Genomic DNA, 27133 nt, shown 5'->3' with positions numbered 1-27133 from the left:
GGGTCAGATCGGGCAAAAAACCTAGGACTAGTGTGCAAAAGTAGGTTTTTCAGAAAATCCAAAATACCCGAAAATCTCGCCAGCGCGACCACCCAATCCGAGGCATGCATCTTGTTCGGCTCGAGCCAAGGATTCCGGTGATGTAAGACACTTGGGTCTGCGACCGACGGTCGAGGAGTTACGAGCCATTTCGTACTTTTGATCGCTGCAGCGCCACCTTGGGGCCGATCGGGGCGAGCCTTGGTGAGGTTGTAGTACCGGGCCGGTCCTACCATCCCTCAGAGTTTCAAGTCTCTACCACGGACGCTTTGGTCTGCCCGCTCACTTTTAAGGCGGAATGTTGATGATCCAAAATCCCAGGTTGCACTCCAGAGTGTCGTGCTGTGCACTCTGTTGTGATCCATTTTCGGTGTCAACCAATCTGAGCTGAGCTTGTTTGCCGGCGACCTTAGACCCTCTCGCCGCGGCCCAGGTGGGCGTGGCCTTTGCCGGCTCCCCCGCCTCGGCGTCGCTGCGTCATCGCTTCTCGGCCTTTTGGCTAAGATCAAGTATCTTGTCAAACGGTTCAGACTGCGATCGCCTCTTGGAGGTTCTTGGCTCGAGATCTTCTGGTATCCCGAGCCACACATCTCTCGAGAGGTAGATTGAACCAGCTGATTTTACTCCTTCTCAGTTTTAAGGTAAGACCATATTATCTATTTATTTATTTATTGTCTATTTATTTATTTATTTAATATTTATTGGGTTTTTAAAGTTTTAGGCTGTTGGTGCCTCCACCATGTCGGCAGCTCGTGCCGGTGTGCGGAGGCACCACAGCGTGCGGTTTTTATTTAGAGAGGTCGAGGGGAAGCTCCTGGGTATGTCCCGCATGGACTTTTCCAGGAAGCTGATCCAAAAGACCTTACATTTTAAGCCCGAGGACTTGAATTGTTTGATGACTCTGCCCCTGAACAAAGGATTTGATGTTAGCTTTAAGGCTGCTTCCCTGCTAAATGATTTTTGGCAACGGTTTGAAAATGTTAAGGCCCAGTTCTCCATGTTCACTGTGGAGAAACTTTCTGATAACACTCTTAAAACAGTGATTGTTAGGATGTTTAATGAAACAGTGACTGGAGATGATATTTGTGTCTGGCTGGGTAGATTTTGCACTGTTAGAAGTCAGCCTGTCAAAGTGCTAGATGAGGATGGCATTTGGAATTGCTCCTGGCGGATTCCCATTAAACAATGGGAAGACGCTGGGGGCTACCAGGGCCTGAAACATCTGCCTTCTATGATTGTGCTGGGAGAAAACAGAGGCTACATACACTATCAAGGAATGCCTAAGCTGTGTAGAAAATGTGGAAGAGTTGGGCATCTCGCCGAAGCATGCCAAGAACTAGTATGTGGGAAGTGCAAAGAAATTGGTCACAGTTTTGAAAACTGTACCAATGGCAGGCGGTGCAATCTTTGTGGAGAATCATCCCATCTCTACAGAGACTGCCCTAAAAGTTTTGCCAACAAGCTTAAAATGGCCGCCCCGCAAGCACACCAAACAAAAGAACAAAGGGAGGAGGAGGCGGTCCCTGAGGTTTTGGCGGGAATTACATCTCTCCTGCCAGCCTCAGGGATTGGGGCAGAAGAAGGAAGTGGGGCGGCCACAGGGGCAGAGTCAAACATTCAAACAGCCACCACCACTGTGAAAGATAAGGAAGGAGATGAGATACAGGAAGAAACAGATTCTTCATTAGAAACGGTTCCGGACGCGGTTTTAGAAACCAGTGGGAGTGAAACTGAATGTTCACTCCCAAATGCTCAGGTGCAAAAAAGGCCTGCGGGATCTCCTCTGTTTGACACAGAGGAGAAGAAAGCTAGGGCTGCACATCGCTCAGATAGTTCCTTTTTGGACAATCTGGAGCGTGTGTGGCCCCTAGAATCCCCAAATGAGGTGTCCTTTTTGCACGTAAAGCTAAGAACATCATCACCAAAAGAGCTGCAAGAGGTTTCCTCTGCAGCCTCGGAGGTGGTAAGCATTTGCCTCCCCGACCCCAGTCCATCTGGGAGGAGGGGAAGGCAATTGCCACAAGAAATCACATGATTTTAATGATTTTATTGTAGTCTTTTATTGTCTTCTGTTTTAAATGTCTCATACCTTTTTTACCTTACTGCTCATGACCCTCACAATCTCAACCATCAATGTAAGAAGTGTGAGGTCCACCATACGAGCACAGAGCATTTTATCCTTTTTAAATACTTGTAAATCAGATTTGTTTTTAATACAAGAGTGTGCTTTGCCCTTTTTAAATAGGTACACAAAGATGGAGGAATTATGGCTCCCTGGTCCCTCCATATGGAGCGGATCAAACCAAAACAAAAATGACGGTGTTGCTATTTTAATAAAAAATCCCCATATCTTGGTGAAGGGCAGCACAGTGGTGAGGGATGGGCGGGCTCTTTTAGCAAATCTGAATTTTTTAGGTAGAGATTTAAATGTTCTTAATGTGTATGGTTTTACAGGTAAAAATGAAAGGTATGAGCTTTTAGAAGACTTGCAGTCCCACATGTTAGGTAGGGCGCCCCTAGTGGTGGCAGGGGATTTTAACTGTGTTTTATCAAAAAAAGATAGGAAGAGGGTAGGAGAGGATTTTAAAGTAGATAAGACAACGGTTTTATTGCAGGGCTTAGTGAGAGATTTTAAATTAGTCGACTGTTTTAAAAATGTGCATCAAAGAGAGGAGGGCTACACTTGGTTCAGTAGTGATGGCTCCAGAGCCTCTCGCATCGACTATATTTTTACAAGAGACTGCCCGCCAACCGATGCTACAGTCACCCCCCTTTTCTTTTCTGACCACTTAATGCTGTCTTCCACCCTTTCACTGCCCACAGGTGTGACGGTAGGGGGAGGGCTGTGGAAGCTGAACTGCTCCCTCTTAGAAGATGAGGATGTAGTAAAGGAATATAGGGAGCAGTTCAGCCAATGGCAGACCCTCCAAGACTTTTACGATACACGCGCACAGTGGTGGGAGATGGTAAAGGACCGGACAAGACAGTTTTTTAGGAAAGTAGGAAGGGACAAGAAGAATAGGGAAAAGAGATACATGATGGGGCTGCAAAAAAGACTACAAAGATATTTTAATCTTTTTAATAATGGTTTTGATTTTAATGACGAAATGAAAGAGGTCAAAAAAGAAATGTCAGTTTTATCCAGTTATCAAAGTAAAGGGTTTATTTTAAGAAGTAAAGAGAGAGAGATAGAAGAAGGTGAAAAATGTACTAGGTATTTTTTTAAAAAGATATTAACAAGGGGAGGGGCTATAACTAGTGTAAAAGTAGAAGGGAGGGATGTAAAAACAACAGATGAAATTTTAAAAGGGGTTGAGTATTTCTACCAAGAGTTATACAGTCCAAAAGATGTACATGACACCACTCTAAAGGAAGTTTTAAATTTTTTAGTCAAGAAAGTAAAGAGTCCAAATGAGCTTTTAATACAAGATTTTACCATTTTAGAAACTCAAAAAGCACTGAAAGGTTTTAAGAGGGGTAAATCCCCAGGGGAAGATGGACTCCCCCTGGAGTTTTATCTTACCTTTTGGGACATTTTAGCTCACGAATTACTGACTGTTTTTAAGGACTTTGAGACCCTTGACAGACTTCCGGACAGTTTTAGAATAGGGATAGTTTCTTTACTTTACAAAAAAGGTGACCGGACTGACTTAAAAAATTGGAGACCTATTACTCTTTTAAATTTTGATAGCAAACTTTTCAGTAAAATTTTAGCTACACGTATGTCGACCGTTTTAGAGGACGTAATCCACCCGGATCAAGCTTGCGCTGTGCCCAGAAGAAAGATAACAGACAGCCTAGTTCTGATTAGAGATGCCATCTGTTATGCGAGAGACAGAAACATCCGGCTTGTAGCCCTAAATTTAGATTTCGAAAAAGCCTTTGATCGGGTCTCGCACCAGTACCTCCTTCAGGTACTGCAAAAAATGGGCTTTCCAGAGAGGTTTATAGCTTGGGTGGGGCTGCTCTATGAGGGTTTTAGCAGCAAATTTCTTGTAAATGGGCATCTTTCCAAAGCTGTAAATATCCACAGCGGTGTCCGTCAGGGGTGTCCTTTATCTCCCCTTCTGTATGTGGCTTGTATTGAGCCACTGGCACAGATCTTGAGAAGGGATAAATGGATTAAAGGACTAGACATCCCAGGAACTGGTGGACTGACGGCGACCTGTGTTTTATATATGGATGACGTGACTCTTTTAGCGACTGACCTTTTATCAGTACGAAGAGCAATGGACTTGACTGACTGGTACGGTCGGGCCTCGGGCGCCAAGCTTAACAGGAGTAAGTCCGAGGCCCTGCTCTTCGGGCCGTGGGGCGACATGGACACAGGAGGACTAGATTTGGATTTTAAAGAAAATGATTTGAAAATTTTAGGTGTGAAATTTGACAGGGAGGGTGGAGGACAAGGAAACTGGACTGACATGTTAGGGAAAGTTAGGCAAAGACTGGGCTTTTGGGGACTAAGACAACTGACGCTAGAAGGCAAGATTTTAATTTTTAAAGCTGTGATTTTACCACTGATTTTACTTGTCTGTTCTGTTTTTAGTCCCCCAAGACGATTCCTAGCCAAGTTGGAGAGGGCGGTATTTTATTTCCTGTGGGGGTCCAAGTGGGAAAGACTCAAGAGGGAGGTTGTCAAAAAGAAAAAAGAGAATGGCGGGAAAGGCCTCCCAGACCCCCACCTGTTTTTAGGCAGCCGCTTTGCCGCCCTCCACATCCAGTATGCACTGACCCCATCCAGAGAACACAAGACAGCAGCCATGACCCGATTCTGGATGGGGTCATACCTAAGAAGCTTGAAAATTTTACCCATTGATCTTAAAAGCCCAGTGTCTTTTAATTTGTCAAAAGAACACCTTTTTATTAAGACATTTTTAAAGAAATACCTTTTAGAAACAAATGATGCCACTATTTTAACTAACCACAAGTCTCTTGTCTCTCTTGTGCAGGATCGAGAATCGGTGAGTCCAGTTCCAGGCCTCACACTAGGTGAGGCCAAAGACGTTTGGAGGAACGCAGCCCACCCAGCTCTCCAGAACAGGCTCAAGGACTTGTCGTGGATGGTGGCTCATGAGATCCTCCCGGTCAGGGCGGTCATGCACTCCAGAGGCATGGCCAAAAACCCCACCTGCCCACGGTCCGGATGTGGTTCCCCGGAGACCGTCCAACATCTGCTCTGGGAGTGCGGCGTTGCGCGGGACCTGTGGGCCAAGACCGGCCCCCTGTTTTTCCCGTGCCTGCCGGCGGGTCGGGCCCAGGTGGACTACAAGCTCGCCATCCTGGGGGTGGGTCAGGGCTTGAAGGAGTTGACACCACCAACGTTTGCCTCGCTCTGGCTCACCCTCAACCATATAAAGGATGCCATCTGGGCCACCAGAAACCTGCTGGTGGGGAAACGCGTGACGGTCCCCCTCCACGCGTGCGAGCAAAGAATAAGATCAACGCTGCAGGGTGGGCCGCACGTCGTTATTCGGATGGGGGGGCCGGGGTCACACGGAGAGGGTCCCGGCCGCCACCGTACCTGGCTGCCCGTAGATGCACCCTCACCACTCTGGCTACGGGAACAGCGGGCCAGCGGGCCGGAGGAGAGGGGATCTCCGCTGGGCGCTGGAAGCGAGGAGTCTGGGGCCTGTTCTGGAGACCTGGAGTGAATGGACATTCTTGATAGGGACTCACCCTCGATCCTGTACAAGAGATGTTTTATGTGGCATAATTTATTGTTTTATTGTTTTTTATCTGACATGTTTTATTGTTTTATTCCTATTATTTAAACCATTTACCTTTCTTTTAAAACATACATGGACTTTTTACACAACACACAAACACAAGAAACTTTTAACCGTTAATAATGTATCCCTTTTAATATGTGTAAAAATGTGATCTAAAAGAAAAAAAATGTACATGCAAATGGAAATAATGGAATGACACTGTGACAATAAAACTTTTCGAAAGAAAAAAAAATCTGTTCTTATCAGTTTAATATCTGATACGTGCCCTACCCGGGCACCACATATTAAATTGATTTTTGGTCCTGGGAGATGGCATAGGGGCTTGCTCCGTCCACTCCACGCATCGACCCGGTATTGCAGTACTTCTGGGAACGGTGCACCCTCCTAAAGTGTTCAATGAAAGAAATGTAGTGGTCTTGTGTGGCAGAAGGTGATAATGGAGCTAGTGTGAGTGGGTGTTGTAGGTGATCATGTGCTATACTAGCCTGGGTAGAATTGTGGTGTAAAAACAAGACGAAAAGGAACCCCTGTTCCTCTGTCAGTTTAACATCTGATCCGTCCACTATTCGGGGACGGCGCATTATGTACATTTATGGCTCATGGAGCCGGATGCGGAGCGTGCAAAAAAAAAAAAAAAAAAAAAAAGCCCCTTTTTTGACTGGCAAACCGCTGGTGAGGATTGGGGAGAGGGGCAGGGTGCTTCTGACTGAAGGCCTGGGAATTCATACTTACCTGGCAGGGGAGACACCATGATCAGGAAGGTGGTTCACCCAGGGCGAGGCTCGGCCATTGCACTCTGGGTTGTGCTGACCCCTGCGAATTCCCCAAATGTGGGAATCTCGACTGCATAATTTATGGTAGTGGGGGACTGCGTTCGCGCTCTCCCCTGGACAACACTGGTTAAAAGGGCAGATTGTTAAAGCTCCACTTGAGGTTCTTTTGTTTTGTTTTTTTTTCTCCACTTCTTCAATATCCAGAGGCAGTCCAGAGAGTTGAACTGCGGCGGTTGCTCGAGAGATACGAAACAGTCTAGGACCGGTCTGTGTGAGGAGGGTTTTCTTTTTTCTCCTCAATTCTTCAAATAGTCTCCAATATTTGACGGACGACTTAGTTCACAGCAGTTGTCCTGGAGGCAAAGTTGTTCGGAATGAGGAGTTCTATCATGTGGTATGAAAACATTGTGCACGTGTGAAACGTCACGTGATATACAGCCACCCATGTTGTGTTTTTTTCTGTTTACAGCGCCACCAAGTGGCCAGTCGCCGCATTCCTCTTCACGTGACCACGGGCTGAGCCCGTACACAGGTGTACCGAGTTGGGTGCAATTGTCTCATTCCGTTGGAGAGTTATAGCCGTTTAAGTAAAGCCCGCCTCGCCCACCCCCAACGTTTTGGCGTACCGTCGCCAACGTGGATGGAAATTCCAACTGTTTCCCAATCCCTGTTGGCAGTCAGACTCCAGAGAATCTTTCTGCACCGGTTTGGGTCAGATCGGGCAAAAAACCTAGGACTAGTGTGCAAAAGTAGGTTTTTCAGAAAATCCAAAATACCCGAAAATCTCGCCAGCGCGACCACCCAATCCGAGGCATGCATCTTGTTCGGCTCGAGCCAAGGATTCCGGTGATGTAAGACACTTGGGTCTGCGACCGACGGTCGAGGAGTTACGAGCCATTTCGTACTTTTGATCGCTGCAGCGCCACCTTGGGGCCGATCGGGGCGAGCCTTGGTGAGGTTGTAGTACCGGGCCGGTCCTACCATCCCTCAGAGTTTCAAGTCTCTACCACGGACGCTTTGGTCTGCCCGCTCACTTTTAAGGCGGAATGTTGATGATCCAAAATCCCAGGTTGCACTCCAGAGTGTCGTGCTGTGCACTCTGTTGTGATCCATTTTCGGTGTCAACCAATCTGAGCTGAGCTTGTTTGCCGGCGACCTTAGACCCTCTCGCCGCGGCCCAGGTGGGCGTGGCCTTTGCCGGCTCCCCCGCCTCGGCGTCGCTGCGTCATCGCTTCTCGGCCTTTTGGCTAAGATCAAGTGGTCTGGTCGGACGTCTGAGACAGCGATCGCCTCTTGTTGGACTTGGTCTCGTGTGTTGCTTGTCACACGGGACATACACCCTTCAGGAGGTACATTGACAAGCGGCTTTTAATTGACGACTCGTTCTACGAGGAATCTTCTGGTTTTAAGGTAAGCAGGTTTTAATTTATTTATTGTATATTTATTGTTGGATTTTAGCCGCAGCAGGCTAGTGGTGCCTCCAACATGTCGGCTGCTCGTGCCGGCATGAGGAGGCACCACAGCGTGCGTTTTAAATTTAAGACAAAGGAGGATGGCACTCTCCAGGCGATGTCCAGGTTGGACTTTTCCAGGAAGTGCATCCAACAGACTCTCGGTTTTAAGGCTATTGATATTAACTGCTTGTTGACTCTGCCCCTGAATCATGGCTTCGACGTTAGTTTTGCTTCTGCTTCCTTGCTAAGTACTTTTTGGGCTCGGTATGAATTGTGTAAAGCCAATTTCTCCATGTTCACTGTGGAAAAACTGACTGATAATTCGCTGAAAGTGGTGATTGTCAGGATGTTTAATGAAACAGTTAGTGGAGAAGACATTGCTGTATGGTTGGCAAGATATTGCTCTATTCGTGGTCAACCAGTCAAGGTTTTAGATGAAGACGGTATCTGGAGCTGTGCGTGGAGAGTGCCCATTAAACAATGGGCAGATCCCAACAGCTACCATGGCCTGAGTCAAATTCCTTCTATGATTGTGTTGGGAGAGAATAGAGGTTACATCCATTATCAAGGGATGCCCAAGCTATGCCGCAAGTGTGGCCAACTTGGGCATCTCGCCGAGGCGTGCCAAGAAGTAGTGTGTAGGAAGTGCAGAGAAATTGGACACACTTTTGAAGAGTGCAAAAATGGCAGAAAGTGCAACCTCTGTGGAGAATCATCCCATCTCTACAGAGACTGCCCCCAAAGTTTTGCCAACAAGCTAAAAAACAACAAAATGGCCGCCCCACCCAAAGAGCAAACGATAAAGGAGGCGGGCCCTGAGGTTTTGGCGGGAAATTCAAATCCTCAGCCAGCCTCAGGGATTGGACTGGAAGAAGGAAGTGGGGCGGCCACAGGGGCGGAGTCAACTCGAACAGCTGGTCAGGGGGAGGAAGCCAATCCTCAAAATGATAATGGTAAAGAAGAGGTGGACGACAAAGAGGAGGAAACGGCTTCCTCCCTTGTCACCGTGTCTGAGGCTAGTGGGTCAACTAGTGGGAGTGAGACAGATTCTTCTCTTCCCAATGCTCAAGTGCAGAAAAGAACTGCGAGATCTCCTCTGGTCCAAACGGAGGAGAAAAAGCTGCGGGTAGCGCACCGGCTAGATAGTTCCCCCATGGAAGATCTAGACCGTGTGTGGCCCACAGACTCTCCTAATGAAGTATCTTTTCTGCATTTTAAGCTAAGAACATCGACGCCAAAGGCTTCACAAGAGGTTCTCTCTGTGAGCCCTGAGACGTCAAGCACTTTCCTCCCTGATCCCAGGCTTTCTGGGGAAAAGGGACGGCAAGTGCAACAAGAAATAACCTGATTTTAATTAAATCTCTGTAGTCCTTTTGTTGCTTTTAAATGTCTCATACCCTTTTAACCATACTGCTCATGGCTCTCACTATCTCCACCATCAATGTGAGAAGTGTGAGGAGCAATATACGAGCACAGAGTGTCCTATCCTTTTTAAAAACTTTTAAGTCAGATGTGTTTTTATTACAAGAATGTGGTCTGCCTTTTTTATCCAATTACAGAAAGTGGGAGGAGATTTGGACCCCAGGAGTTTCCGTTTGGAGTGGGTCCAATTTTAATAAAAATGACGGTGTCGCCATTTTAATACAAAACCCCAATATCTTGGTGAAGGGCAGCACTGTGGTGAGGGACGGGCGGGCAATTTTAGCTAATCTGACTTTTTTAGGTAAGGATTTTAACATTTTAAATGTGTATGGTTTTACAGACAAAAACAATAGGTATGAGCTTTTAGAAGACCTGCGGCCCCACATGTTAGGTAGGGCTCCCCTAGTGGTAGCAGGGGATTTTAATTGCGTTTTAACCAAGAAAGACAGGAAGAGGACAGAGGATTTTAAAGTTGATAAAACATCGGTTTTATTGCAGGATTTAGTTAGAGATTTTAAATTAGTGGACTGTTTTAAAGCAATGCATCAGAGAGAGGAGGGCTTCACCTGGTTCAGTGGTGACGGCACCAGAGCCTCTCGCATTGACTACGTTTTTACACGGGACTGCCTGCCAACCGATGCAACATTAACCCCCCTCTTTTTTTCAGATCACACAATGCTGTCATGCACCCTTTCACTCCCCACTGGTGTGACTGCAGGGGGAGGGCTGTGGAAGCTGAACTGCTCCCTTTTGGAAGATAAAGATGTAGTCAGTGAGTACAGGGAGCAGTTCAGCCAATGGCAGACCCTCCAAGACTTCTACGACTCACGTGCACAGTGGTGGGAGATGGTAAAAGAACGGACGAGACAGTTTTTTAGAAAGATAGGAAAAATCAAAAAGAATAGATTAAATCGACGCATGATGGGGCTGCAAAAACGACTACAGAGATATTTTAACCTTTTAAACGATGGGATCGATTTTAGTGAAGAAATCAAAGAAATAAAGCAAGAAATGTCAGTTTTATCCGAAATTCAAAGCAAAGGTGTCATTTTAAGGAGCAGGGAGAAGGAGATTGAGGAAGGTGAAAGGTGCACGAGGTATTTCTTTAAAAAAATTATTTCACGGGGTGGGGCAATCACAGCTTTGAAAAGTGGAGGGAGGGAGGTTTATACCACAAAAGAAATTTTAAAGGAAACTGAAGTATTTTATGAAAACCTATACAGCACCAAAGAAGTCCACAATGACACGTTACAGGAGGTTTTAGAGTTTTTAGAAAAGAAAGTCGATGGCGAAGGTACAATTTTATCTCAAGATTTCAACATTTTAGAAATTCACAAAGCACTCAAAAGTTTTAAACGAGGAAAGTCCCCCGGCACCGATGGACTTCCTCTGGAGTTTTATTTGACCTTTTGGGATATTTTAGCTTTCGACTTACTGACTGTTTTTAAAGAATTTGAGACTCTTGAAAGACTTCCTGACAGCTTTAGAATAGGGATAGTTTCACTCTTACATAAGAAAGGGGACAAGACTGACTTACGGAACTGGCGACCCATCACTCTTTTAAATGTCGACTGTAAACTTTTTAGCAAAATTTTAGCCACACGCATGTCGACAGTTTTAGAGGACGTAATCCACCCGGATCAAGCATGCGCTGTGCCAGGAAGGAAGATCACGGACAGCCTGGTGCTGATCAGAGACGCCATCTGTTATGCGAGAGACAGAAACCTTCGGCTAGTAGTCCTAAATTTAGACTTTGAAAAAGCATTCGACCGTATCTCGCACCAGTTCCTTTTTAAGGTACTGGGTAAAATGGGGTTTCCAGGGCGGTTCATAGCCTGGGTGGGACTGCTGTACAACAGCCTGGTCAGCAGAATTGTAGTTAATGGGCATTTATCCAAAGCTGTTAATATCTACAGCGGCGTCCGTCAGGGGTGTCCCTTATCTCCCCTTCTGTATGTGGCTTGTATAGAGCCACTGGCACAAATCTTGAGAAGGGACAAATGGATTAAAGGACTAGGCATCCCAGGGACTAGTGGACTGACGGCAACCTGCGTTTTATACATGGACGACGTGACCCTTTTAGCAACGGACATTTTATCGGTACGAAGAGCAATGGACTTGACTGACTGGTACGGTCGGGCCTCAGGCGCCAAGCTCAATAGGAGCAAGTCTGAGGCCCAGCTCTTCGGGCCGTGGGGGAACGTTGACAAAGGTGGACTAGATTTGGTTTTTAAAGATAATAATTTGAAAATTCTAGGTGTTAAATTTGACAGGGAGGGTGGAGGACAGGGTAACTGGACTGACATGTTAGGGAAAGTTAGGCAAAGACTGGGCTTTTGGGGACTAAGAAATCTGACGATTGAAGGCAAGATTTTAATTTTTAAAGCTGTGATTTTACCACTGATTTTACTTGTCTGTTCTGTTTTTAGTCCCCCAAGACGATTCCTAGACAAGTTGGAGAGGGCGGTATTTTATTTCCTGTGGGGGTCCAAGTGGGAAAGACTCAAGAGGGAGGTCGTCAAAAAGAAAAAAGAGAATGGCGGGAAAGGCCTCCCAGACCCCCACCTGTTTTTAGGCAGCCGCTTTGCCGCCCTCCACATCCAGTATGCACTGACCCCATCCAGAGAACACAAGACAGCAGCCATGACCCGATTCTGGATGGGGTCATACCTAAGAAGCTTGAAAATTTTACCCATTGATCTTAAAAGTCCAGTGTCTTTTAATCTGTCAAAAGAACATCTTTTTATTAAGACATTTTTAAAGAAATACCTTTTAGAAACAAATGATGCCACTATTTTAACTAACCACAAGTCTCTTGTCTCTCTTGTGCAGGATCGAGAATCGGTGAGTCCAGTTCCAGGCCTCACACTAGGTGAGGCCAAAGACGTTTGGAGGAACGCAGCCCACCCAGCTCTCCAGAACAGGCTTAAGGACTTGTCGTGGATGGTGGCCCATGAGATCCTCCCGGTCAGGGCGGTTATGCACTCCAGAGGCATGGCCAAAAACCCCACCTGCCCACGGTCCGGATGTGGTTCCCCGGAGACCGTCTACCATCTGCTCTGGGAGTGCGGTGCTGCGCGGGACCTGTGGGCCAAGACCAGCCCCCTGGTTTTCCCGTGCCTGCCGGCGGGTCGGGCCCAGGTGGGATACAGGCTCGCCATCCTGGGGGTGGGTCAGGGCTTGAAGGAGCTAACATCACAGCAATTTACCTCGCTCTGGCTCACCCTCAACCATATCAAGGATGCCATCTGGGCCACCAGAAACCTGCTGGTGGGGAAACGCGTTACGGTGCCCCTCCACGCGTGCGAGCAATTAGTTAGATCTGCGCTGCAGGAGGCGCCGGACGTCGTTATTCGGATGGGGGGGCTGGGGTCACACCAAAGAGGTCCCGGCCACCCCCGACCCTGGCCGCCCGTAGATGCACCCTCACCACACCGGCTACGGGAACAGCGGGCCAGCGGGCCGGAGGAGAGGGGATCTCCGCTGGGCGCTGGAAGCGAGGAGTCCGGGGCCTGTTCTGGAGACCTGGAGTGAATGGACATTCTTGATAGGGACTCACCCTCGATCCTGTACAAGAGATGTTTTATGTGGCATAATTTATTGTTTTATTGTTTTTTATCTGACATGTTTTATTGTTTTATTCCCATTATTTAAACCATTTACCTTTCTTTTAAAACATACATGGACTTTTTACACAACACACAAACAAGAAACTTTTAACAGTAAATAATGTGTCCCTTTTAATATGTGTAAAAATGTGATCTAAAAGAAAAAATGTACATGCAAATGGAAATAATGGAACGACATTGTGACAATAAAACTTTTCGAAAGAAAAATCTGTTCTTATCAGTTTAATATCTGATACGTGCCCTACCCGGGCACCACATATTAAATTGATTTTTGGTCCTGGGAGATGGCATAGGGGCTTGCTCCGTCCACTCCACGCATCGACCCGGTATTGCAGTACTTCTGGGAACGGTGCACCCTCCTAAAGTGTTCAATGAAAGAAATGTAGTGGTCTTGTGTGGCAGAAGGTGATAATGGAGCTAGTGTGAGTGGGTGTTGTAGGTGATCATGTGCTATACTAGCCTGGGTAGAATTGTGGTGTAAAAACAAGACGAAAAGGAACCCCTGTTCCTCTGTCAGTTTAACATCTGATCCGTCCACTATTCGGGGACGGCGCATTATGTACATTTATGGCTCATGGAGCCGGATGCGGAGCGTGCAAAAAAAAAAAAAAAAAAAAGCCCCTTTTTTGACTGGCAAACCGCTGGTGAGGATTGGGGAGAGGGGCAGGGTGCTTCTGACTGAAGGCCTGGGAATTCATACTTACCTGGCAGGGGAGACACCATGATCAGGAAGGTGGTTCACCCAGGGCGAGGCTCGGCCATTGCACTCTGGGTTGTGCTGACCCCTGCGAATTCCCCAAATGTGGGAATCTCGACTGCATAATTTATGGTAGTGGGGGACTGCGTTCGCGCTCTCCCCTGGACAACACTGGTTAAAAGGGCAGATTGTTAAAGCTCCACTTGAGGTTCTTTTGTTTTGTTTTTTTTTCTCCACTTCTTCAATATCCAGAGGCAGTCCAGAGAGTTGAACTGCGGCGGTTGCTCGAGAGATACGAAACAGTCTAGGACCGGTCTGTGTGAGGAGGGTTTTCTTTTTTCTCCTCAATTCTTCAAATAGTCTCCAATATTTGACGGACGACTTAGTTCACAGCAGTTGTCCTGGAGGCAAAGTTGTTCGGAATGAGGAGTTCTATCATGTGGTATGAAAACATTGTGCACGTGTGAAACGTCACGTGATATACAGCCACCCATGTTGTGTTTTTTTCTGTTTACAGCGCCACCAAGTGGCCAGTCGCCGCATTCCTCTTCACGTGACCACGGGCTGAGCCCGTACACAGGTGTACCGAGTTGGGTGCAATTGTCTCATTCCGTTGGAGAGTTATAGCCGTTTAAGTAAAGCCCGCCTCGCCCACCCCCAACGTTTTGGCGTACCGTCGCCAACGTGGATGGAAATTCCAACTGTTTCCCGATCCCTGTTGGCAGTCAGACTCCAGAGAATCTTTCTGCACCGGTTTGGGTCAGATCGGGCAAAAAACCTAGGACTAGTGTGCAAAAGTAGGTTTTTCAGAAAATCCAAAATACCCGAAAATCTCGCCAGCGCGACCACCCAATCCGAGGCATGCATCTTGTTCGGCTCGAGCCAAGGATTCCGGTGATGTAAGACACTTGGGTCTGCGACCGACGGTCGAGGAGTTACGAGCCATTTCGTACTTTTGATCGCTGCAGCGCCACCTTGGGGCCGATCGGGGCGAGCCTTGGTGAGGTTGTAGTACCGGGCCGGTCCTACCATCCCTCAGAGTTTCAAGTCTCTACCACGGACGCTTTGGTCTGCCCGCTCACTTTTAAGGCGGAATGTTGATGATCCAAAATCCCAGGTTGCACTCCAGAGTGTCGTGCTGTGCACTCTGTTGTGATCCATTTTCGGTGTCAACCAATCTGAGCTGAGCTTGTTTGCCGGCGACCTTAGACCCTCTCGCCGCGGCCCAGGTGGGCGTGGCCTTTGCCGGCTCCCCCGCCTCGGCGTCGCTGCGTCATCGCTTCTCGGCCTTTTGGCTAAGATCAAGTGTAGTATCTGTTCTTATCAGTTTAATATCTGATACGTGCCCTACCCGGGCACCACATATTAAATTGATTTTTGGTCCTGGGAGATGGCATAGGGGCTTGCTCCGTCCACTCCACGCATCGACCCGGTATTGCAGTACTTCTGGGAACGGTGCACCCTCCTAAAGTGTTCAATGAAAGAAATGTAGTGGTCTTGTGTGGCAGAAGGTGATAATGGAGCTAGTGTGAGTGGGTGTTGTAGGTGATCATGTGCTATACTAGCCTGGGTAGAATTGTGGTGTAAAAACAAGACGAAAAGGAACCCCTGTTCCTCTGTCAGTTTAACATCTGATCCGTCCACTATTCGGGGACGGCGCATTATGTACATTTATGGCTCATGGAGCCGGATGCGGAGCGTGCAAAAAAAAAAAAAAAAAAAAAGCCCCTTTTTTGACTGGCAAACCGCTGGTGAGGATTGGGGAGAGGGGCAGGGTGCTTCTGACTGAAGGCCTGGGAATTCATACTTACCTGGCAGGGGAGACACCATGATCAGGAAGGTGGTTCACCCAGGGCGAGGCTCGGCCATTGCACTCTGGGTTGTGCTGACCCCTGCGAATTCCCCAAATGTGGGAATCTCGACTGCATAATTTATGGTAGTGGGGGACTGCGTTCGCGCTCTCCCCTGGACAACACTGGTTAAAAGGGCAGATTGTTAAAGCTCCACTTGAGGTTCTTTTGTTTTGTTTTTTTTTCTCCACTTCTTCAATATCCAGAGGCAGTCCAGAGAGTTGAACTGCGGCGGTTGCTCGAGAGATACGAAACAGTCTAGGACCGGTCTGTGTGAGGAGGGTTTTCTTTTTTCTCCTCAATTCTTCAAATAGTCTCCAATATTTGACGGACGACTTAGTTCACAGCAGTTGTCCTGGAGGCAAAGTTGTTCGGAATGAGGAGTTCTATCATGTGGTATGAAAACATTGTGCACGTGTGAAACGTCACGTGATATACAGCCACCCATGTTGTGTTTTTTTCTGTTTACAGCGCCACCAAGTGGCCAGTCGCCGCATTCCTCTTCACGTGACCACGGGCTGAGCCCGTACACAGGTGTACCGAGTTGGGTGCAATTGTCTCATTCCGTTGGAGAGTTATAGCCGTTTAAGTAAAGCCCGCCTCGCCCACCCCCAACGTTTTGGCGTACCGTCGCCAACGTGGATGGAAATTCCAACTGTTTCCCGATCCCTGTTGGCAGTCAGACTCCAGAGAATCTTTCTGCACCGGTTTGGGTCAGATCGGGCAAAAAACCTAGGACTAGTGTGCAAAAGTAGGTTTTTCAGAAAATCCAAAATACCCGAAAATCTCGCCAGCGCGACCACCCAATCCGAGGCATGCATCTTGTTCGGCTCGAGCCAAGGATTCCGGTGATGTAAGACACTTGGGTCTGCGACCGACGGTCGAGGAGTTACGAGCCATTTCGTACTTTTGATCGCTGCAGCGCCACCTTGGGGCCGATCGGGGCGAGCCTTGGTGAGGTTGTAGTACCGGGCCGGTCCTACCATCCCTCAGAGTTTCAAGTCTCTACCACGGACGCTTTGGTCCGCCCGCTCACTTTTAAGGCGGAATGTTGATGATCCAAAATCCCAGGTTGCACTCCAGAGTGTCGTGCTGTGCACTCTGTTGTGATCCATTTTCGGTGTCAACCAATCTGAGCTGAGCTTGTTTGCCGGCGACCTTAGACCCTCTCGCCGCGGCCCAGGTGGGCGTGGCCTTTGCCGGCTCCCCCGCCTCGGCGTCGCTGCGTCATCGCTTCTCGGCCTTTTGGCTAAGATCAAGTGTAGTATCTGTTCTTATCAGTTTAATATCTGATACGTGCCCTACCCGGGCACCACATATTAAATTGATTTTTGGTCCTGGGAGATGGCATAGGGGCTTGCTCCGTCCACTCCACGCATCGACCCGGTATTGCAGTACTTCTGGGAACGGTGCACCCTCCTAAAGTGTTCAATGAAAGAAATGTAGTGGTCTTGTGTGGCAGAAGGTGATAATGGATTTAGTGTGAGTGGGTGTTGTAGGTGATCATGTGCTATACTAGCCTGGGTAGAATTGTGGTGTAAAAACAAGACGAAAAGGAACCCCTGTTCCTCTGTCAGTTTAACATCTGATCCGTCCACTATTCGGGGACGGCGCATTATGTACATTTATGGCTCATGGAGCCGGATGCGGAGCGTGCAAAAAAAAAAAAAAGCCCCTTTTTTGACTGGCAAACCGCTGGTGAGGATTGGGGAGAGGGGCAGGGTGCTTCTGACTGAAGGCCTGGGAATTCATACTTACCTGGCAGGGGAGACACCATGATCAGGAAGGTGGTTCACCCAGGGCGAGGCTCGGCCATTGCACTCTGGGTTGTGCTGACCCCTGCGAATTCCCCAAATGTGGGAATCTCGACTGCATAATTTATGGTAGTGGGGGACTGCGTTCGCGCTCTCCCCTGGACAACACTGGTTAAAAGGGCAGATTGTTAAAGCTCCACTTGAGGTTCTTTTGTTTTTTTTTTTTTCTCCACTTCTTCAATATCCAGAGGCAGTCCAGAGAGTTGAACTGCGGCGGTTGCTCGAGAGATACGAAACAGTCTAGGACCGGTCTGTGTGAGGAGGGTTTTCTTTTTTCTCCTCAATTCTTCAAATAGTCTCCAATATTTGACGGACGACTTAGTTCACAGCAGTTGTCCTGGAGGCAAAGTTGTTCGGAATGAGGAGTTCTATCATGTGGTATGAAAACATTGTGCACGTGTGAAACGTCACGTGATATACAGCCACCCATGTTGTGTTTTTTTCTGTTTACAGCGCCACCAAGTGGCCAGTCGCCGCATTCCTCTTCACGTGACCACGGGCTGAGCCCGTACACAGGTGTACCGAGTTGGGTGCAATTGTCTCATTCCGTTGGAGAGTTATAGCCGTTTAAGTAAAGCCCGCCTCGCCCACCCCCAACGTTTTGGCGTACCGTCGCCAACGTGGATGGAAATTCCAACTGTTTCCCGATCCCTGTTGGCAGTCAGACTCCAGAGAATCTTTCTGCACCGGTTTGGGTCAGATCGGGCAAAAAACCTAGGACTAGTGTGCAAAAGTAGGTTTTTCAGAAAATCCAAAATACCCGAAAATCTCGCCAGCGCGACCACCCAATCCGAGGCATGCATCTTGTTCGGCTCGAGCCAAGGATTCCGGTGATGTAAGACACTTGGGTCTGCGACCGACGGTCGAGGAGTTACGAGCCATTTCGTACTTTTGATCGCTGCAGCGCCACCTTGGGGCCGATCGGGGCGAGCCTTGGTGAGGTTGTAGTACCGGGCCGGTCCTACCATCCCTCAGAGTTTCAAGTCTCTACCACGGACGCTTTGGTCCGCCCGCTCACTTTTAAGGCGGAATGTTGATGATCCAAAATCCCAGGTTGCACTCCAGAGTGTCGTGCTGTGCACTCTGTTGTGATCCATTTTCGGTGTCAACCAATCTGAGCTGAGCTTGTTTGCCGGCGACCTTAGACCCTCTCGCCGCGGCCCAGGTGGGCGTGGCCTTTGCCGGCTCCCCCGCCTCGGCGTCGCTGCGTCATCGCTTCTCGGCCTTTTGGCTAAGATCAAGTGTAGTATCTGTTCTTATCAGTTTAATATCTGATACGTGCCCTACCCGGGCACCACATATTAAATTGATTTTTGGTCCTGGGAGATGGCATAGGGGCTTGCTCCGTCCACTCCACGCATCGACCCGGTATTGCAGTACTTCTGGGAACGGTGCACCCTCCTAAAGTGTTCAATGAAAGAAATGTAGTGGTCTTGTGTGGCAGAAGGTGATAATGGATTTAGTGTGAGTGGGTGTTGTAGGTGATCATGTGCTATACTAGCCTGGGTAGAATTGTGGTGTAAAAACAAGACGAAAAGGAACCCCTGTTCCTCTGTCAGTTTAACATCTGATCCGTCCACTATTCGGGGACGGCGCATTATGTACATTTATGGCTCATGGAGCCGGATGCGGAGCGTGCAAAAAAAAAAAAAAGCCCCTTTTTTGACTGGCAAACCGCTGGTGAGGATTGGGGAGAGGGGCAGGGTGCTTCTGACTGAAGGCCTGGGAATTCATACTTACCTGGCAGGGGAGACACCATGATCAGGAAGGTGGTTCACCCAGGGCGAGGCTCGGCCATTGCACTCTGGGTTGTGCTGACCCCTGCGAATTCCCCAAATGTGGGAATCTCGACTGCATAATTTATGGTAGTGGGGGACTGCGTTCGCGCTCTCCCCTGGACAACACTGGTTAAAAGGGCAGATTGTTAAAGCTCCACTTGAGGTTCTTTTTTTTTTTTTTTTTTCTCCACTTCTTCAATATCCAGAGGCAGTCCAGAGAGTTGAACTGCGGCGGTTGCTCGAGAGATACGAAACAGTCTAGGACCGGTCTGTGTGAGGAGGGTTTTCTTTTTTCTCCTCAATTCTTCAAATAGTCTCCAATATTTGACGGACGACTTAGTTCACAGCAGTTGTCCTGGAGGCAAAGTTGTTCGGAATGAGGAGTTCTATCATGTGGTATGAAAACATTGTGCACGTGTGAAACGTCACGTGATATACAGCCACCCATGTTGTGTTTTTTTCTGTTTACAGCGCCACCAAGTGGCCAGTCGCCGCATTCCTCTTCACGTGACCACGGGCTGAGCCCGTACACAGGTGTACCGAGTTGGGTGCAATTGTCTCATTCCGTTGGAGAGTTATAGCCGTTTAAGTAAAGCCCGCCTCGCCCACCCCCAACGTTTTGGCGTACCGTCGCCAACGTGGATGGAAATTCCAACTGTTTCCCGATCCCTGTTGGCAGTCAGACTCCAGAGAATCTTTCTGCACCGGTTTGGGTCAGATCGGGCAAAAAACCTAGGACTAGTGTGCAAAAGTAGGTTTTTCAGAAAATCCAAAATACCCGAAAATCTCGCCAGCGCGACCACCCAATCCGAGGCATGCATCTTGTTCGGCTCGAGCCAAGGATTCCGGTGATGTAAGACACTTGGGTCTGCGACCGACGGTCGAGGAGTTACGAGCCATTTCGTACTTTTGATCGCTGCAGCGCCACCTTGGGGCCGATCGGGGCGAGCCTTGGTGAGGTTGTAGTACCGGGCCGGTCCTACCATCCCTCAGAGTTTCAAGTCTCTACCACGGACGCTTTGGTCTGCCCGCTCACTTTTAAGGCGGAATGTTGATGATCCAAAATCCCAGGTTGCACTCCAGAGTGTCGTGCTGTGCACTCTGTTGTGATCCATTTTCGGTGTCAACCAATCTGAGCTGAGCTTGTTTGCCGGCGACCTTAGACCCTCTCGCCGCGGCCCAGGTGGGCGTGGCCTTTGCCGGCTCCCCCGCCTCGGCGTCGCTGCGTCATCGCTTCTCGGCCTTTTGGCTAAGATCAAGTGTAGTATCTGTTCTTATCAGTTTAATATCTGATACGTGCCCTACCCGGGCACCACATATTAAATTGATTTTTGGTCCTGGGAGATGGCATAGGGGCTTGCTCCGTCCACTCCACGCATCGACCCGGTATTGCAGTACTTCTGGGAACGGTGCACCCTCCTAAAGTGTTCAATGAAAGAAATGTAGTGGTCTTGTGTGGCAGAAGGTGATAATGGAGCTAGTGTGAGTGGGTGTTGTAGGTGATCATGTGCTATACTAGCCTGGGTAGAATTGTGGTGTAAAAACAAGACGAAAAGGAACCCCTGTTCCTCTGTCAGTTTAACATCTGATCCGTCCACTATTCGGGGACGGCGCATTATGTACATTTATGGCTCATGGAGCCGGATGCGGAGCGTGCAAAAAAAAAAAAAAAAAAAAAGCCCCTTTTTTGACTGGCAAACCGCTGGTGAGGATTGGGGAGAGGGGCAGGGTGCTTCTGACTGAAGGCCTGGGAATTCATACTTACCTGGCAGGGGAGACACCATGATCAGGAAGGTGGTTCACCCAGGGCGAGGCTCGGCCATTGCACTCTGGGTTGTGCTGACCCCTGCGAATTCCCCAAATGTGGGAATCTCGACTGCATAATTTATGGTAGTGGGGGACTGCGTTCGCGCTCTCCCCTGGACAACACTGGTTAAAAGGGCAGATTGTTAAAGCTCCACTTGAGGTTCTTTTGTTTTGTTTTTTTTTCTCCACTTCTTCAATATCCAGAGGCAGTCCAGAGAGTTGAACTGCGGCGGTTGCTCGAGAGATACGAAACAGTCTAGGACCGGTCTGTGTGAGGAGGGTTTTCTTTTTTCTCCTCAATTCTTCAAATAGTCTCCAATATTTGACGGACGACTTAGTTCACAGCAGTTGTCCTGGAGGCAAAGTTGTTCGGAATGAGGAGTTCTATCATGTGGTATGAAAACATTGTGCACGTGTGAAACGTCACGTGATATACAGCCACCCATGTTGTGTTTTTTTCTGTTTACAGCGCCACCAAGTGGCCAGTCGCCGCATTCCTCTTCACGTGACCACGGGCTGAGCCCGTACACAGGTGTACCGAGTTGGGTGCAATTGTCTCATTCCGTTGGAGAGTTATAGCCGTTTAAGTAAAGCCCGCCTCGCCCACCCCCAACGTTTTGGCGTACCGTCGCCAACGTGGATGGAAATTCCAACTGTTTCCCGATCCCTGTTGGCAGTCAGACTCCAGAGAATCTTTCTGCACCGGTTTGGGTCAGATCGGGCAAAAAACCTAGGACTAGTGTGCAAAAGTAGGTTTTTCAGAAAATCCAAAATACCCGAAAATCTCGCCAGCGCGACCACCCAATCCGAGGCATGCATCTTGTTCGGCTCGAGCCAAGGATTCCGGTGATGTAAGACACTTGGGTCTGCGACCGACGGTCGAGGAGTTACGAGCCATTTCGTACTTTTGATCGCTGCAGCGCCACCTTGGGGCCGATCGGGGCGAGCCTTGGTGAGGTTGTAGTACCGGGCCGGTCCTACCATCCCTCAGAGTTTCAAGTCTCTACCACGGACGCTTTGGTCCGCCCGCTCACTTTTAAGGCGGAATGTTGATGATCCAAAATCCCAGGTTGCACTCCAGAGTGTCGTGCTGTGCACTCTGTTGTGATCCATTTTCGGTGTCAACCAATCTGAGCTGAGCTTGTTTGCCGGCGACCTTAGACCCTCTCGCCGCGGCCCAGGTGGGCGTGGCCTTTGCCGGCTCCCCCGCCTCGGCGTCGCTGCGTCATCGCTTCTCGGCCTTTTGGCTAAGATCAAGTGTAGTATCTGTTCTTATCAGTTTAATATCTGATACGTGCCCTACCCGGGCACCACATATTAAATTGATTTTTGGTCCTGGGAGATGGCATAGGGGCTTGCTCCGTCCACTCCACGCATCGACCCGGTATTGCAGTACTTCTGGGAACGGTGCACCCTCCTAAAGTGTTCAATGAAAGAAATGTAGTGGTCTTGTGTGGCAGAAGGTGATAATGGATTTAGTGTGAGTGGGTGTTGTAGGTGATCATGTGCTATACTAGCCTGGGTAGAATTGTGGTGTAAAAACAAGACGAAAAGGAACCCCTGTTCCTCTGTCAGTTTAACATCTGATCCGTCCACTATTCGGGGACGGCGCATTATGTACATTTATGGCTCATGGAGCCGGATGCGGAGCGTGCAAAAAAAAAAAAAAGCCCCTTTTTTGACTGGCAAACCGCTGGTGAGGATTGGGGAGAGGGGCAGGGTGCTTCTGACTGAAGGCCTGGGAATTCATACTTACCTGGCAGGGGAGACACCATGATCAGGAAGGTGGTTCACCCAGGGCGAGGCTCGGCCATTGCACTCTGGGTTGTGCTGACCCCTGCGAATTCCCCAAATGTGGGAATCTCGACTGCATAATTTATGGTAGTGGGGGACTGCGTTCGCGCTCTCCCCTGGACAACACTGGTTAAAAGGGCAGATTGTTAAAGCTCCACTTGAGGTTCTTTTGTTTTTTTTTTTTTCTCCACTTCTTCAATATCCAGAGGCAGTCCAGAGAGTTGAACTGCGGCGGTTGCTCGAGAGATACGAAACAGTCTAGGACCGGTCTGTGTGAGGAGGGTTTTCTTTTTTCTCCTCAATTCTTCAAATAGTCTCCAATATTTGACGGACGACTTAGTTCACAGCAGTTGTCCTGGAGGCAAAGTTGTTCGGAATGAGGAGTTCTATCATGTGGTATGAAAACATTGTGCACGTGTGAAACGTCACGTGATATACAGCCACCCATGTTGTGTTTTTTTCTGTTTACAGCGCCACCAAGTGGCCAGTCGCCGCATTCCTCTTCACGTGACCACGGGCTGAGCCCGTACACAGGTGTACCGAGTTGGGTGCAATTGTCTCATTCCGTTGGAGAGTTATAGCCGTTTAAGTAAAGCCCGCCTCGCCCACCCCCAACGTTTTGGCGTACCGTCGCCAACGTGGATGGAAATTCCAACTGTTTCCCGATCCCTGTTGGCAGTCAGACTCCAGAGAATCTTTCTGCACCGGTTTGGGTCAGATCGGGCAAAAAACCTAGGACTAGTGTGCAAAAGTAGGTTTTTCAGAAAATCCAAAATACCCGAAAATCTCGCCAGCGCGACCACCCAATCCGAGGCATGCATCTTGTTCGGCTCGAGCCAAGGATTCCGGTGATGTAAGACACTTGGGTCTGCGACCGACGGTCGAGGAGTTACGAGCCATTTCGTACTTTTGATCGCTGCAGCGCCACCTTGGGGCCGATCGGGGCGAGCCTTGGTGAGGTTGTAGTACCGGGCCGGTCCTACCATCCCTCAGAGTTTCAAGTCTCTACCACGGACGCTTTGGTCTGCCCGCTCACTTTTAAGGCGGAATGTTGATGATCCAAAATCCCAGGTTGCACTCCAGAGTGTCGTGCTGTGCACTCTGTTGTGATCCATTTTCGGTGTCAACCAATCTGAGCTGAGCTTGTTTGCCGGCGACCTTAGACCCTCTCGCCGCGGCCCAGGTGGGCGTGGCCTTTGCCGGCTCCCCCGCCTCGGCGTCGCTGCGTCATCGCTTCTCGGCCTTTTGGCTAAGATCAAGTGTAGTATCTGTTCTTATCAGTTTAATATCTGATACGTGCCCTACCCGGGCACCACATATTAAATTGATTTTTGGTCCTGGGAGATGGCATAGGGGCTTGCTCCGTCCACTCCACGCATCGACCCGGTATTGCAGTACTTCTGGGAACGGTGCACCCTCCTAAAGTGTTCAATGAAAGAAATGTAGTGGTCTTGTGTGGCAGAAGGTGATAATGGAGCTAGTGTGAGTGGGTGTTGTAGGTGATCATGTGCTATACTAGCCTGGGTAGAATTGTGGTGTAAAAACAAGACAAAAAGGAACCCCTGTTCCTCTGTCAGTTTAACATCTGATCCGTCCACTATTCGGGGACGGCGCATTATGTACATTTATGGCTCATGGAGCCGGATGCGGAGCGTGCAAAAAAAAAAAAAAAAAAAAAAGCCCCTTTTTTGACTGGCAAACCGCTGGTGAGGATTGGGGAGAGGGGCAGGGTGCTTCTGACTGAAGGCCTGGGAATTCATACTTACCTGGCAGGGGAGACACCATGATCAGGAAGGTGGTTCACCCAGGGCGAGGCTCGGCCATTGCACTCTGGGTTGTGCTGACCCCTGCGAATTCCCCAAATGTGGGAATCTCGACTGCATAATTTATGGTAGTGGGGGACTGCGTTCGCGCTCTCCCCTGGACAACACTGGTTAAAAGGGCAGATTGTTAAAGCTCCACTTGAGGTTCTTTTGTTTTTTGTTTTTTTTCTCCACTTCTTCAATATCCAGAGGCAGTCCAGAGAGTTGAACTGCGGCGGTTGCTCGAGAGATACGAAACAGTCTAGGACCGGTCTGTGTGAGGAGGGTTTTCTTTTTTCTCCTCAATTCTTCAAATAGTCTCCAATATTTGACGGACGACTTAGTTCACAGCAGTTGTCCTGGAGGCAAAGTTGTTCGGAATGAGGAGTTCTATCATGTGCTATGAAAACATTGTGCACGTGTGAAACGTCACGTGATATACAGCCACCCATGTTGTGTTTTTTTCTGTTTACAGCGCCACCAAGTGGCCAGTCGCCGCATTCCTCTTCACGTGACCACGGGCTGAGCCCGTACACAGGTGTACCGAGTTGGGTGCAATCGTCTCATTCCGTTGGAGAGTTATAGCCGTTTAAGTAAAGCCCGCCTCGCCCACCCCCAACGTTTTGGCGTACCGTCGCCAACGTGGATGGAAATTCCAACTGTTTCCCGATCCCTGTTGGCAGTCGGACTCCAGAGAATCTTTCTGCACCGGTTTGGGTCAGATCGGGCAAAAAACCTAGGACTAGTGTGCAAAAGTAGGTTTTTCAGAAAATCCAAAATACCCGAAAATCTCGCCAGCGCGGCCACCCAATCCGAGGCATGCATCTTGTTCGGCTCGAGCCAAGGATTCCGGTGATGTAAGACACTTGGGTCTGCGACCGACGGTCGAGGAGTTACGAGCCATTTCGTACTTTTGATCGCTGCAGCGCCACCTTGGGGCCGATCGGGGCGAGCCTTGGTGAGGTTGTAGTACCGGGCCGGTCCTACCATCCCTCAGAGTTTCAAGTCTCTACCACGGACGCTTTGGTCTGCCCGCTCACTTTTAAGGCGGAATGTTGATGATCCAAAATCCCAGGTTGCACTCCAGAGTGTCGTGCTGTGCACTCTGTTGTGATCCATTTTCGGTGTCAACCAATCTGAGCTGAGCTTGTTTGCCGGCGACCTTAGACCCTCTCGCCGCGGCCCAGGTGGGCGTGGCCTTTGCCGGCTCCCCCGCCTCGGCGTCGCTGCGTCATCGCTTCTCGGCCTTTTGGCTAAGATCAAGTGTAGTATCTGTTCTTATCAGTTTAATATCTGATACGTGCCCTACCCGGGCACCACATATTAAATTGATTTTTGGTCCTGGGAGATGGCATAGGGGCTTGCTCCGTCCACTCCACGCATCGACCCGGTATTGCAGTACTTCTGGGAACGGTGCACCCTCCTAAAGTGTTCAATGAAAGAAATGTAGTGGTCTTGTGTGGCAGAAGGTGATAATGGAGCTAGTGTGAGTGGGTGTTGTAGGTGATCATGTGCTATACTAGCCTGGGTAGAATTGTGGTGTAAAAACAAGACAAAAAGGAACCCCTGTTCCTCTGTCAGTTTAACATCTGATCCGTCCACTATTCGGGGACGGCGCATTATGTACATTTATGGCTCATGGAGCCGGATGCGGAGCGTGCAAAAAAAAAAAAAAAAAAAAAAAAAAAAAAAGCCCCTTTTTTGACTGGCAAACCGCTGGTGAGGATTGGGGAGAGGGGCAGGGTGCTTCTGACTGAAGGCCTGGGAATTCATACTTACCTGGCAGGGGAGACACCATGATCAGGAAGGTGGTTCACCCAGGGCGAGGCTCGGCCATTGCACTCTGGGTTGTGCTGACCCCTGCGAATTCCCCAAATGTGGGAATCTCGACTGCATAATTTATGGTAGTGGGGCACTGCGTTCGCGCTCTCCCCTGGACAACACTGGTTAAAAGGGCAGATTGTTAAAGCTCCACTTGAGGTTCTTTTGTTTTGTTTTTTTTTCTCCACTTCTTCAATATCCAGAGGCAGTCCAGAGAGTTGAACTGCGGCGGTTGCTCGAGAGATACGAAACAGTCTAGGACCGGTCTGTGTGAGGAGGGTTTTCTTTTTTCTCCTCAATTCTTCAAATAGTCTCCAATATTTGACGGACGACTTAGTTCACAGCAGTTGTCCTGGAGGCAAAGTTGTTCGGAATGAGGAGTTCTATCATGTGGTATGAAAACATTGTGCACGTGTGAAACGTCACGTGATATACAGCCACCCATGTTGTGTTTTTTTCTGTTTACAGCGCCACCAAGTGGCCAGTCGCCGCATTCCTCTTCACGTGACCACGGGCTGAGCCCGTACACAGGTGTACCGAGTTGGGTGCAATTGTCTCATTCCGTTGGAGAGTTATAGCCGTTTAAGTAAAGCCCGCCTCGCCCACCCCCAACGTTTTGGCGTACCGTCGCCAACGTGGATGGAAATTCCAACTGTTTCCCGATCCCTGTTGGCAGTCAGACTCCAGAGAATCTTTCTGCACCGGTTTGGGTCAGATCGGGCAAA

The 27133-nt window shown here is 48.9% G+C and overlaps 16 non-coding genes and 2 pseudogenes across 16 annotated transcripts; all 18 read left to right on the top strand.

Moving 5' to 3' along the window:
* Nucleotides 1-5976: 5976 nt before the first annotated feature.
* Nucleotides 5977-6153, top strand: LOC148995946 (U2 spliceosomal RNA; annotated as a pseudogene).
* Nucleotides 6154-6492: 339 nt separating this feature from the next.
* Nucleotides 6493-6657, top strand: LOC148995945 (U1 spliceosomal RNA). Its single transcript, XR_016150035.1, has one exon. It is a non-coding gene; the product is annotated as a U1 spliceosomal RNA (small nuclear RNA).
* Nucleotides 6658-13233: 6576 nt separating this feature from the next.
* On the top strand, nucleotides 13234-13406 carry LOC148995944 (U2 spliceosomal RNA; annotated as a pseudogene).
* Nucleotides 13407-13742: 336 nt separating this feature from the next.
* Nucleotides 13743-13907, top strand: LOC148995943 (U1 spliceosomal RNA). The gene has a single exon (XR_016149891.1). It is a non-coding gene; the product is annotated as a U1 spliceosomal RNA (small nuclear RNA).
* Nucleotides 13908-15018: 1111 nt separating this feature from the next.
* LOC148995942 (U2 spliceosomal RNA) lies at nucleotides 15019-15209 on the top strand. Its single transcript, XR_016148660.1, has one exon. It is a non-coding gene; the product is annotated as a U2 spliceosomal RNA (small nuclear RNA).
* Nucleotides 15210-15546: 337 nt separating this feature from the next.
* Nucleotides 15547-15711, top strand: LOC148995941 (U1 spliceosomal RNA). The gene has a single exon (XR_016149677.1). It is a non-coding gene; the product is annotated as a U1 spliceosomal RNA (small nuclear RNA).
* Nucleotides 15712-16822: 1111 nt separating this feature from the next.
* LOC148995940 (U2 spliceosomal RNA) lies at nucleotides 16823-17013 on the top strand. Its single transcript, XR_016148652.1, has one exon. It is a non-coding gene; the product is annotated as a U2 spliceosomal RNA (small nuclear RNA).
* A 330-nt stretch (nucleotides 17014-17343) lies between these two features.
* LOC148995939 (U1 spliceosomal RNA) lies at nucleotides 17344-17508 on the top strand. The gene has a single exon (XR_016149487.1). It is a non-coding gene; the product is annotated as a U1 spliceosomal RNA (small nuclear RNA).
* A 1110-nt stretch (nucleotides 17509-18618) lies between these two features.
* LOC148995938 (U2 spliceosomal RNA) lies at nucleotides 18619-18809 on the top strand. The gene has a single exon (XR_016148651.1). It is a non-coding gene; the product is annotated as a U2 spliceosomal RNA (small nuclear RNA).
* Nucleotides 18810-19139: 330 nt separating this feature from the next.
* LOC148995937 (U1 spliceosomal RNA) lies at nucleotides 19140-19304 on the top strand. Its single transcript, XR_016149412.1, has one exon. It is a non-coding gene; the product is annotated as a U1 spliceosomal RNA (small nuclear RNA).
* A 1110-nt stretch (nucleotides 19305-20414) lies between these two features.
* LOC148995936 (U2 spliceosomal RNA) lies at nucleotides 20415-20605 on the top strand. Its single transcript, XR_016148650.1, has one exon. It is a non-coding gene; the product is annotated as a U2 spliceosomal RNA (small nuclear RNA).
* A 337-nt stretch (nucleotides 20606-20942) lies between these two features.
* Nucleotides 20943-21107, top strand: LOC148995935 (U1 spliceosomal RNA). Its single transcript, XR_016149247.1, has one exon. It is a non-coding gene; the product is annotated as a U1 spliceosomal RNA (small nuclear RNA).
* Nucleotides 21108-22218: 1111 nt separating this feature from the next.
* Nucleotides 22219-22409, top strand: LOC148995934 (U2 spliceosomal RNA). Its single transcript, XR_016148649.1, has one exon. It is a non-coding gene; the product is annotated as a U2 spliceosomal RNA (small nuclear RNA).
* A 330-nt stretch (nucleotides 22410-22739) lies between these two features.
* Nucleotides 22740-22904, top strand: LOC148995933 (U1 spliceosomal RNA). Its single transcript, XR_016149081.1, has one exon. It is a non-coding gene; the product is annotated as a U1 spliceosomal RNA (small nuclear RNA).
* A 1110-nt stretch (nucleotides 22905-24014) lies between these two features.
* LOC148995932 (U2 spliceosomal RNA) lies at nucleotides 24015-24205 on the top strand. The gene has a single exon (XR_016148646.1). It is a non-coding gene; the product is annotated as a U2 spliceosomal RNA (small nuclear RNA).
* Nucleotides 24206-24543: 338 nt separating this feature from the next.
* Nucleotides 24544-24708, top strand: LOC148995931 (U1 spliceosomal RNA). Its single transcript, XR_016148656.1, has one exon. It is a non-coding gene; the product is annotated as a U1 spliceosomal RNA (small nuclear RNA).
* Nucleotides 24709-25820: 1112 nt separating this feature from the next.
* Nucleotides 25821-26011, top strand: LOC148995930 (U2 spliceosomal RNA). The gene has a single exon (XR_016148644.1). It is a non-coding gene; the product is annotated as a U2 spliceosomal RNA (small nuclear RNA).
* A 347-nt stretch (nucleotides 26012-26358) lies between these two features.
* LOC148995929 (U1 spliceosomal RNA) lies at nucleotides 26359-26523 on the top strand. Its single transcript, XR_016147683.1, has one exon. It is a non-coding gene; the product is annotated as a U1 spliceosomal RNA (small nuclear RNA).
* The last annotated feature ends 610 nt before the right edge of the window (nucleotides 26524-27133 follow it).

Source organism: Pimephales promelas, chromosome 2 (assembly GCF_988280905.1).
Source record: "Pimephales promelas chromosome 2, fPimPro1.hap1.1, whole genome shotgun sequence".
Classification (NCBI taxonomy): domain Eukaryota; kingdom Metazoa; phylum Chordata; class Actinopteri; order Cypriniformes; family Leuciscidae; genus Pimephales; species Pimephales promelas.
This window is presented reverse-complemented; position numbering and strand designations above follow the sequence as displayed.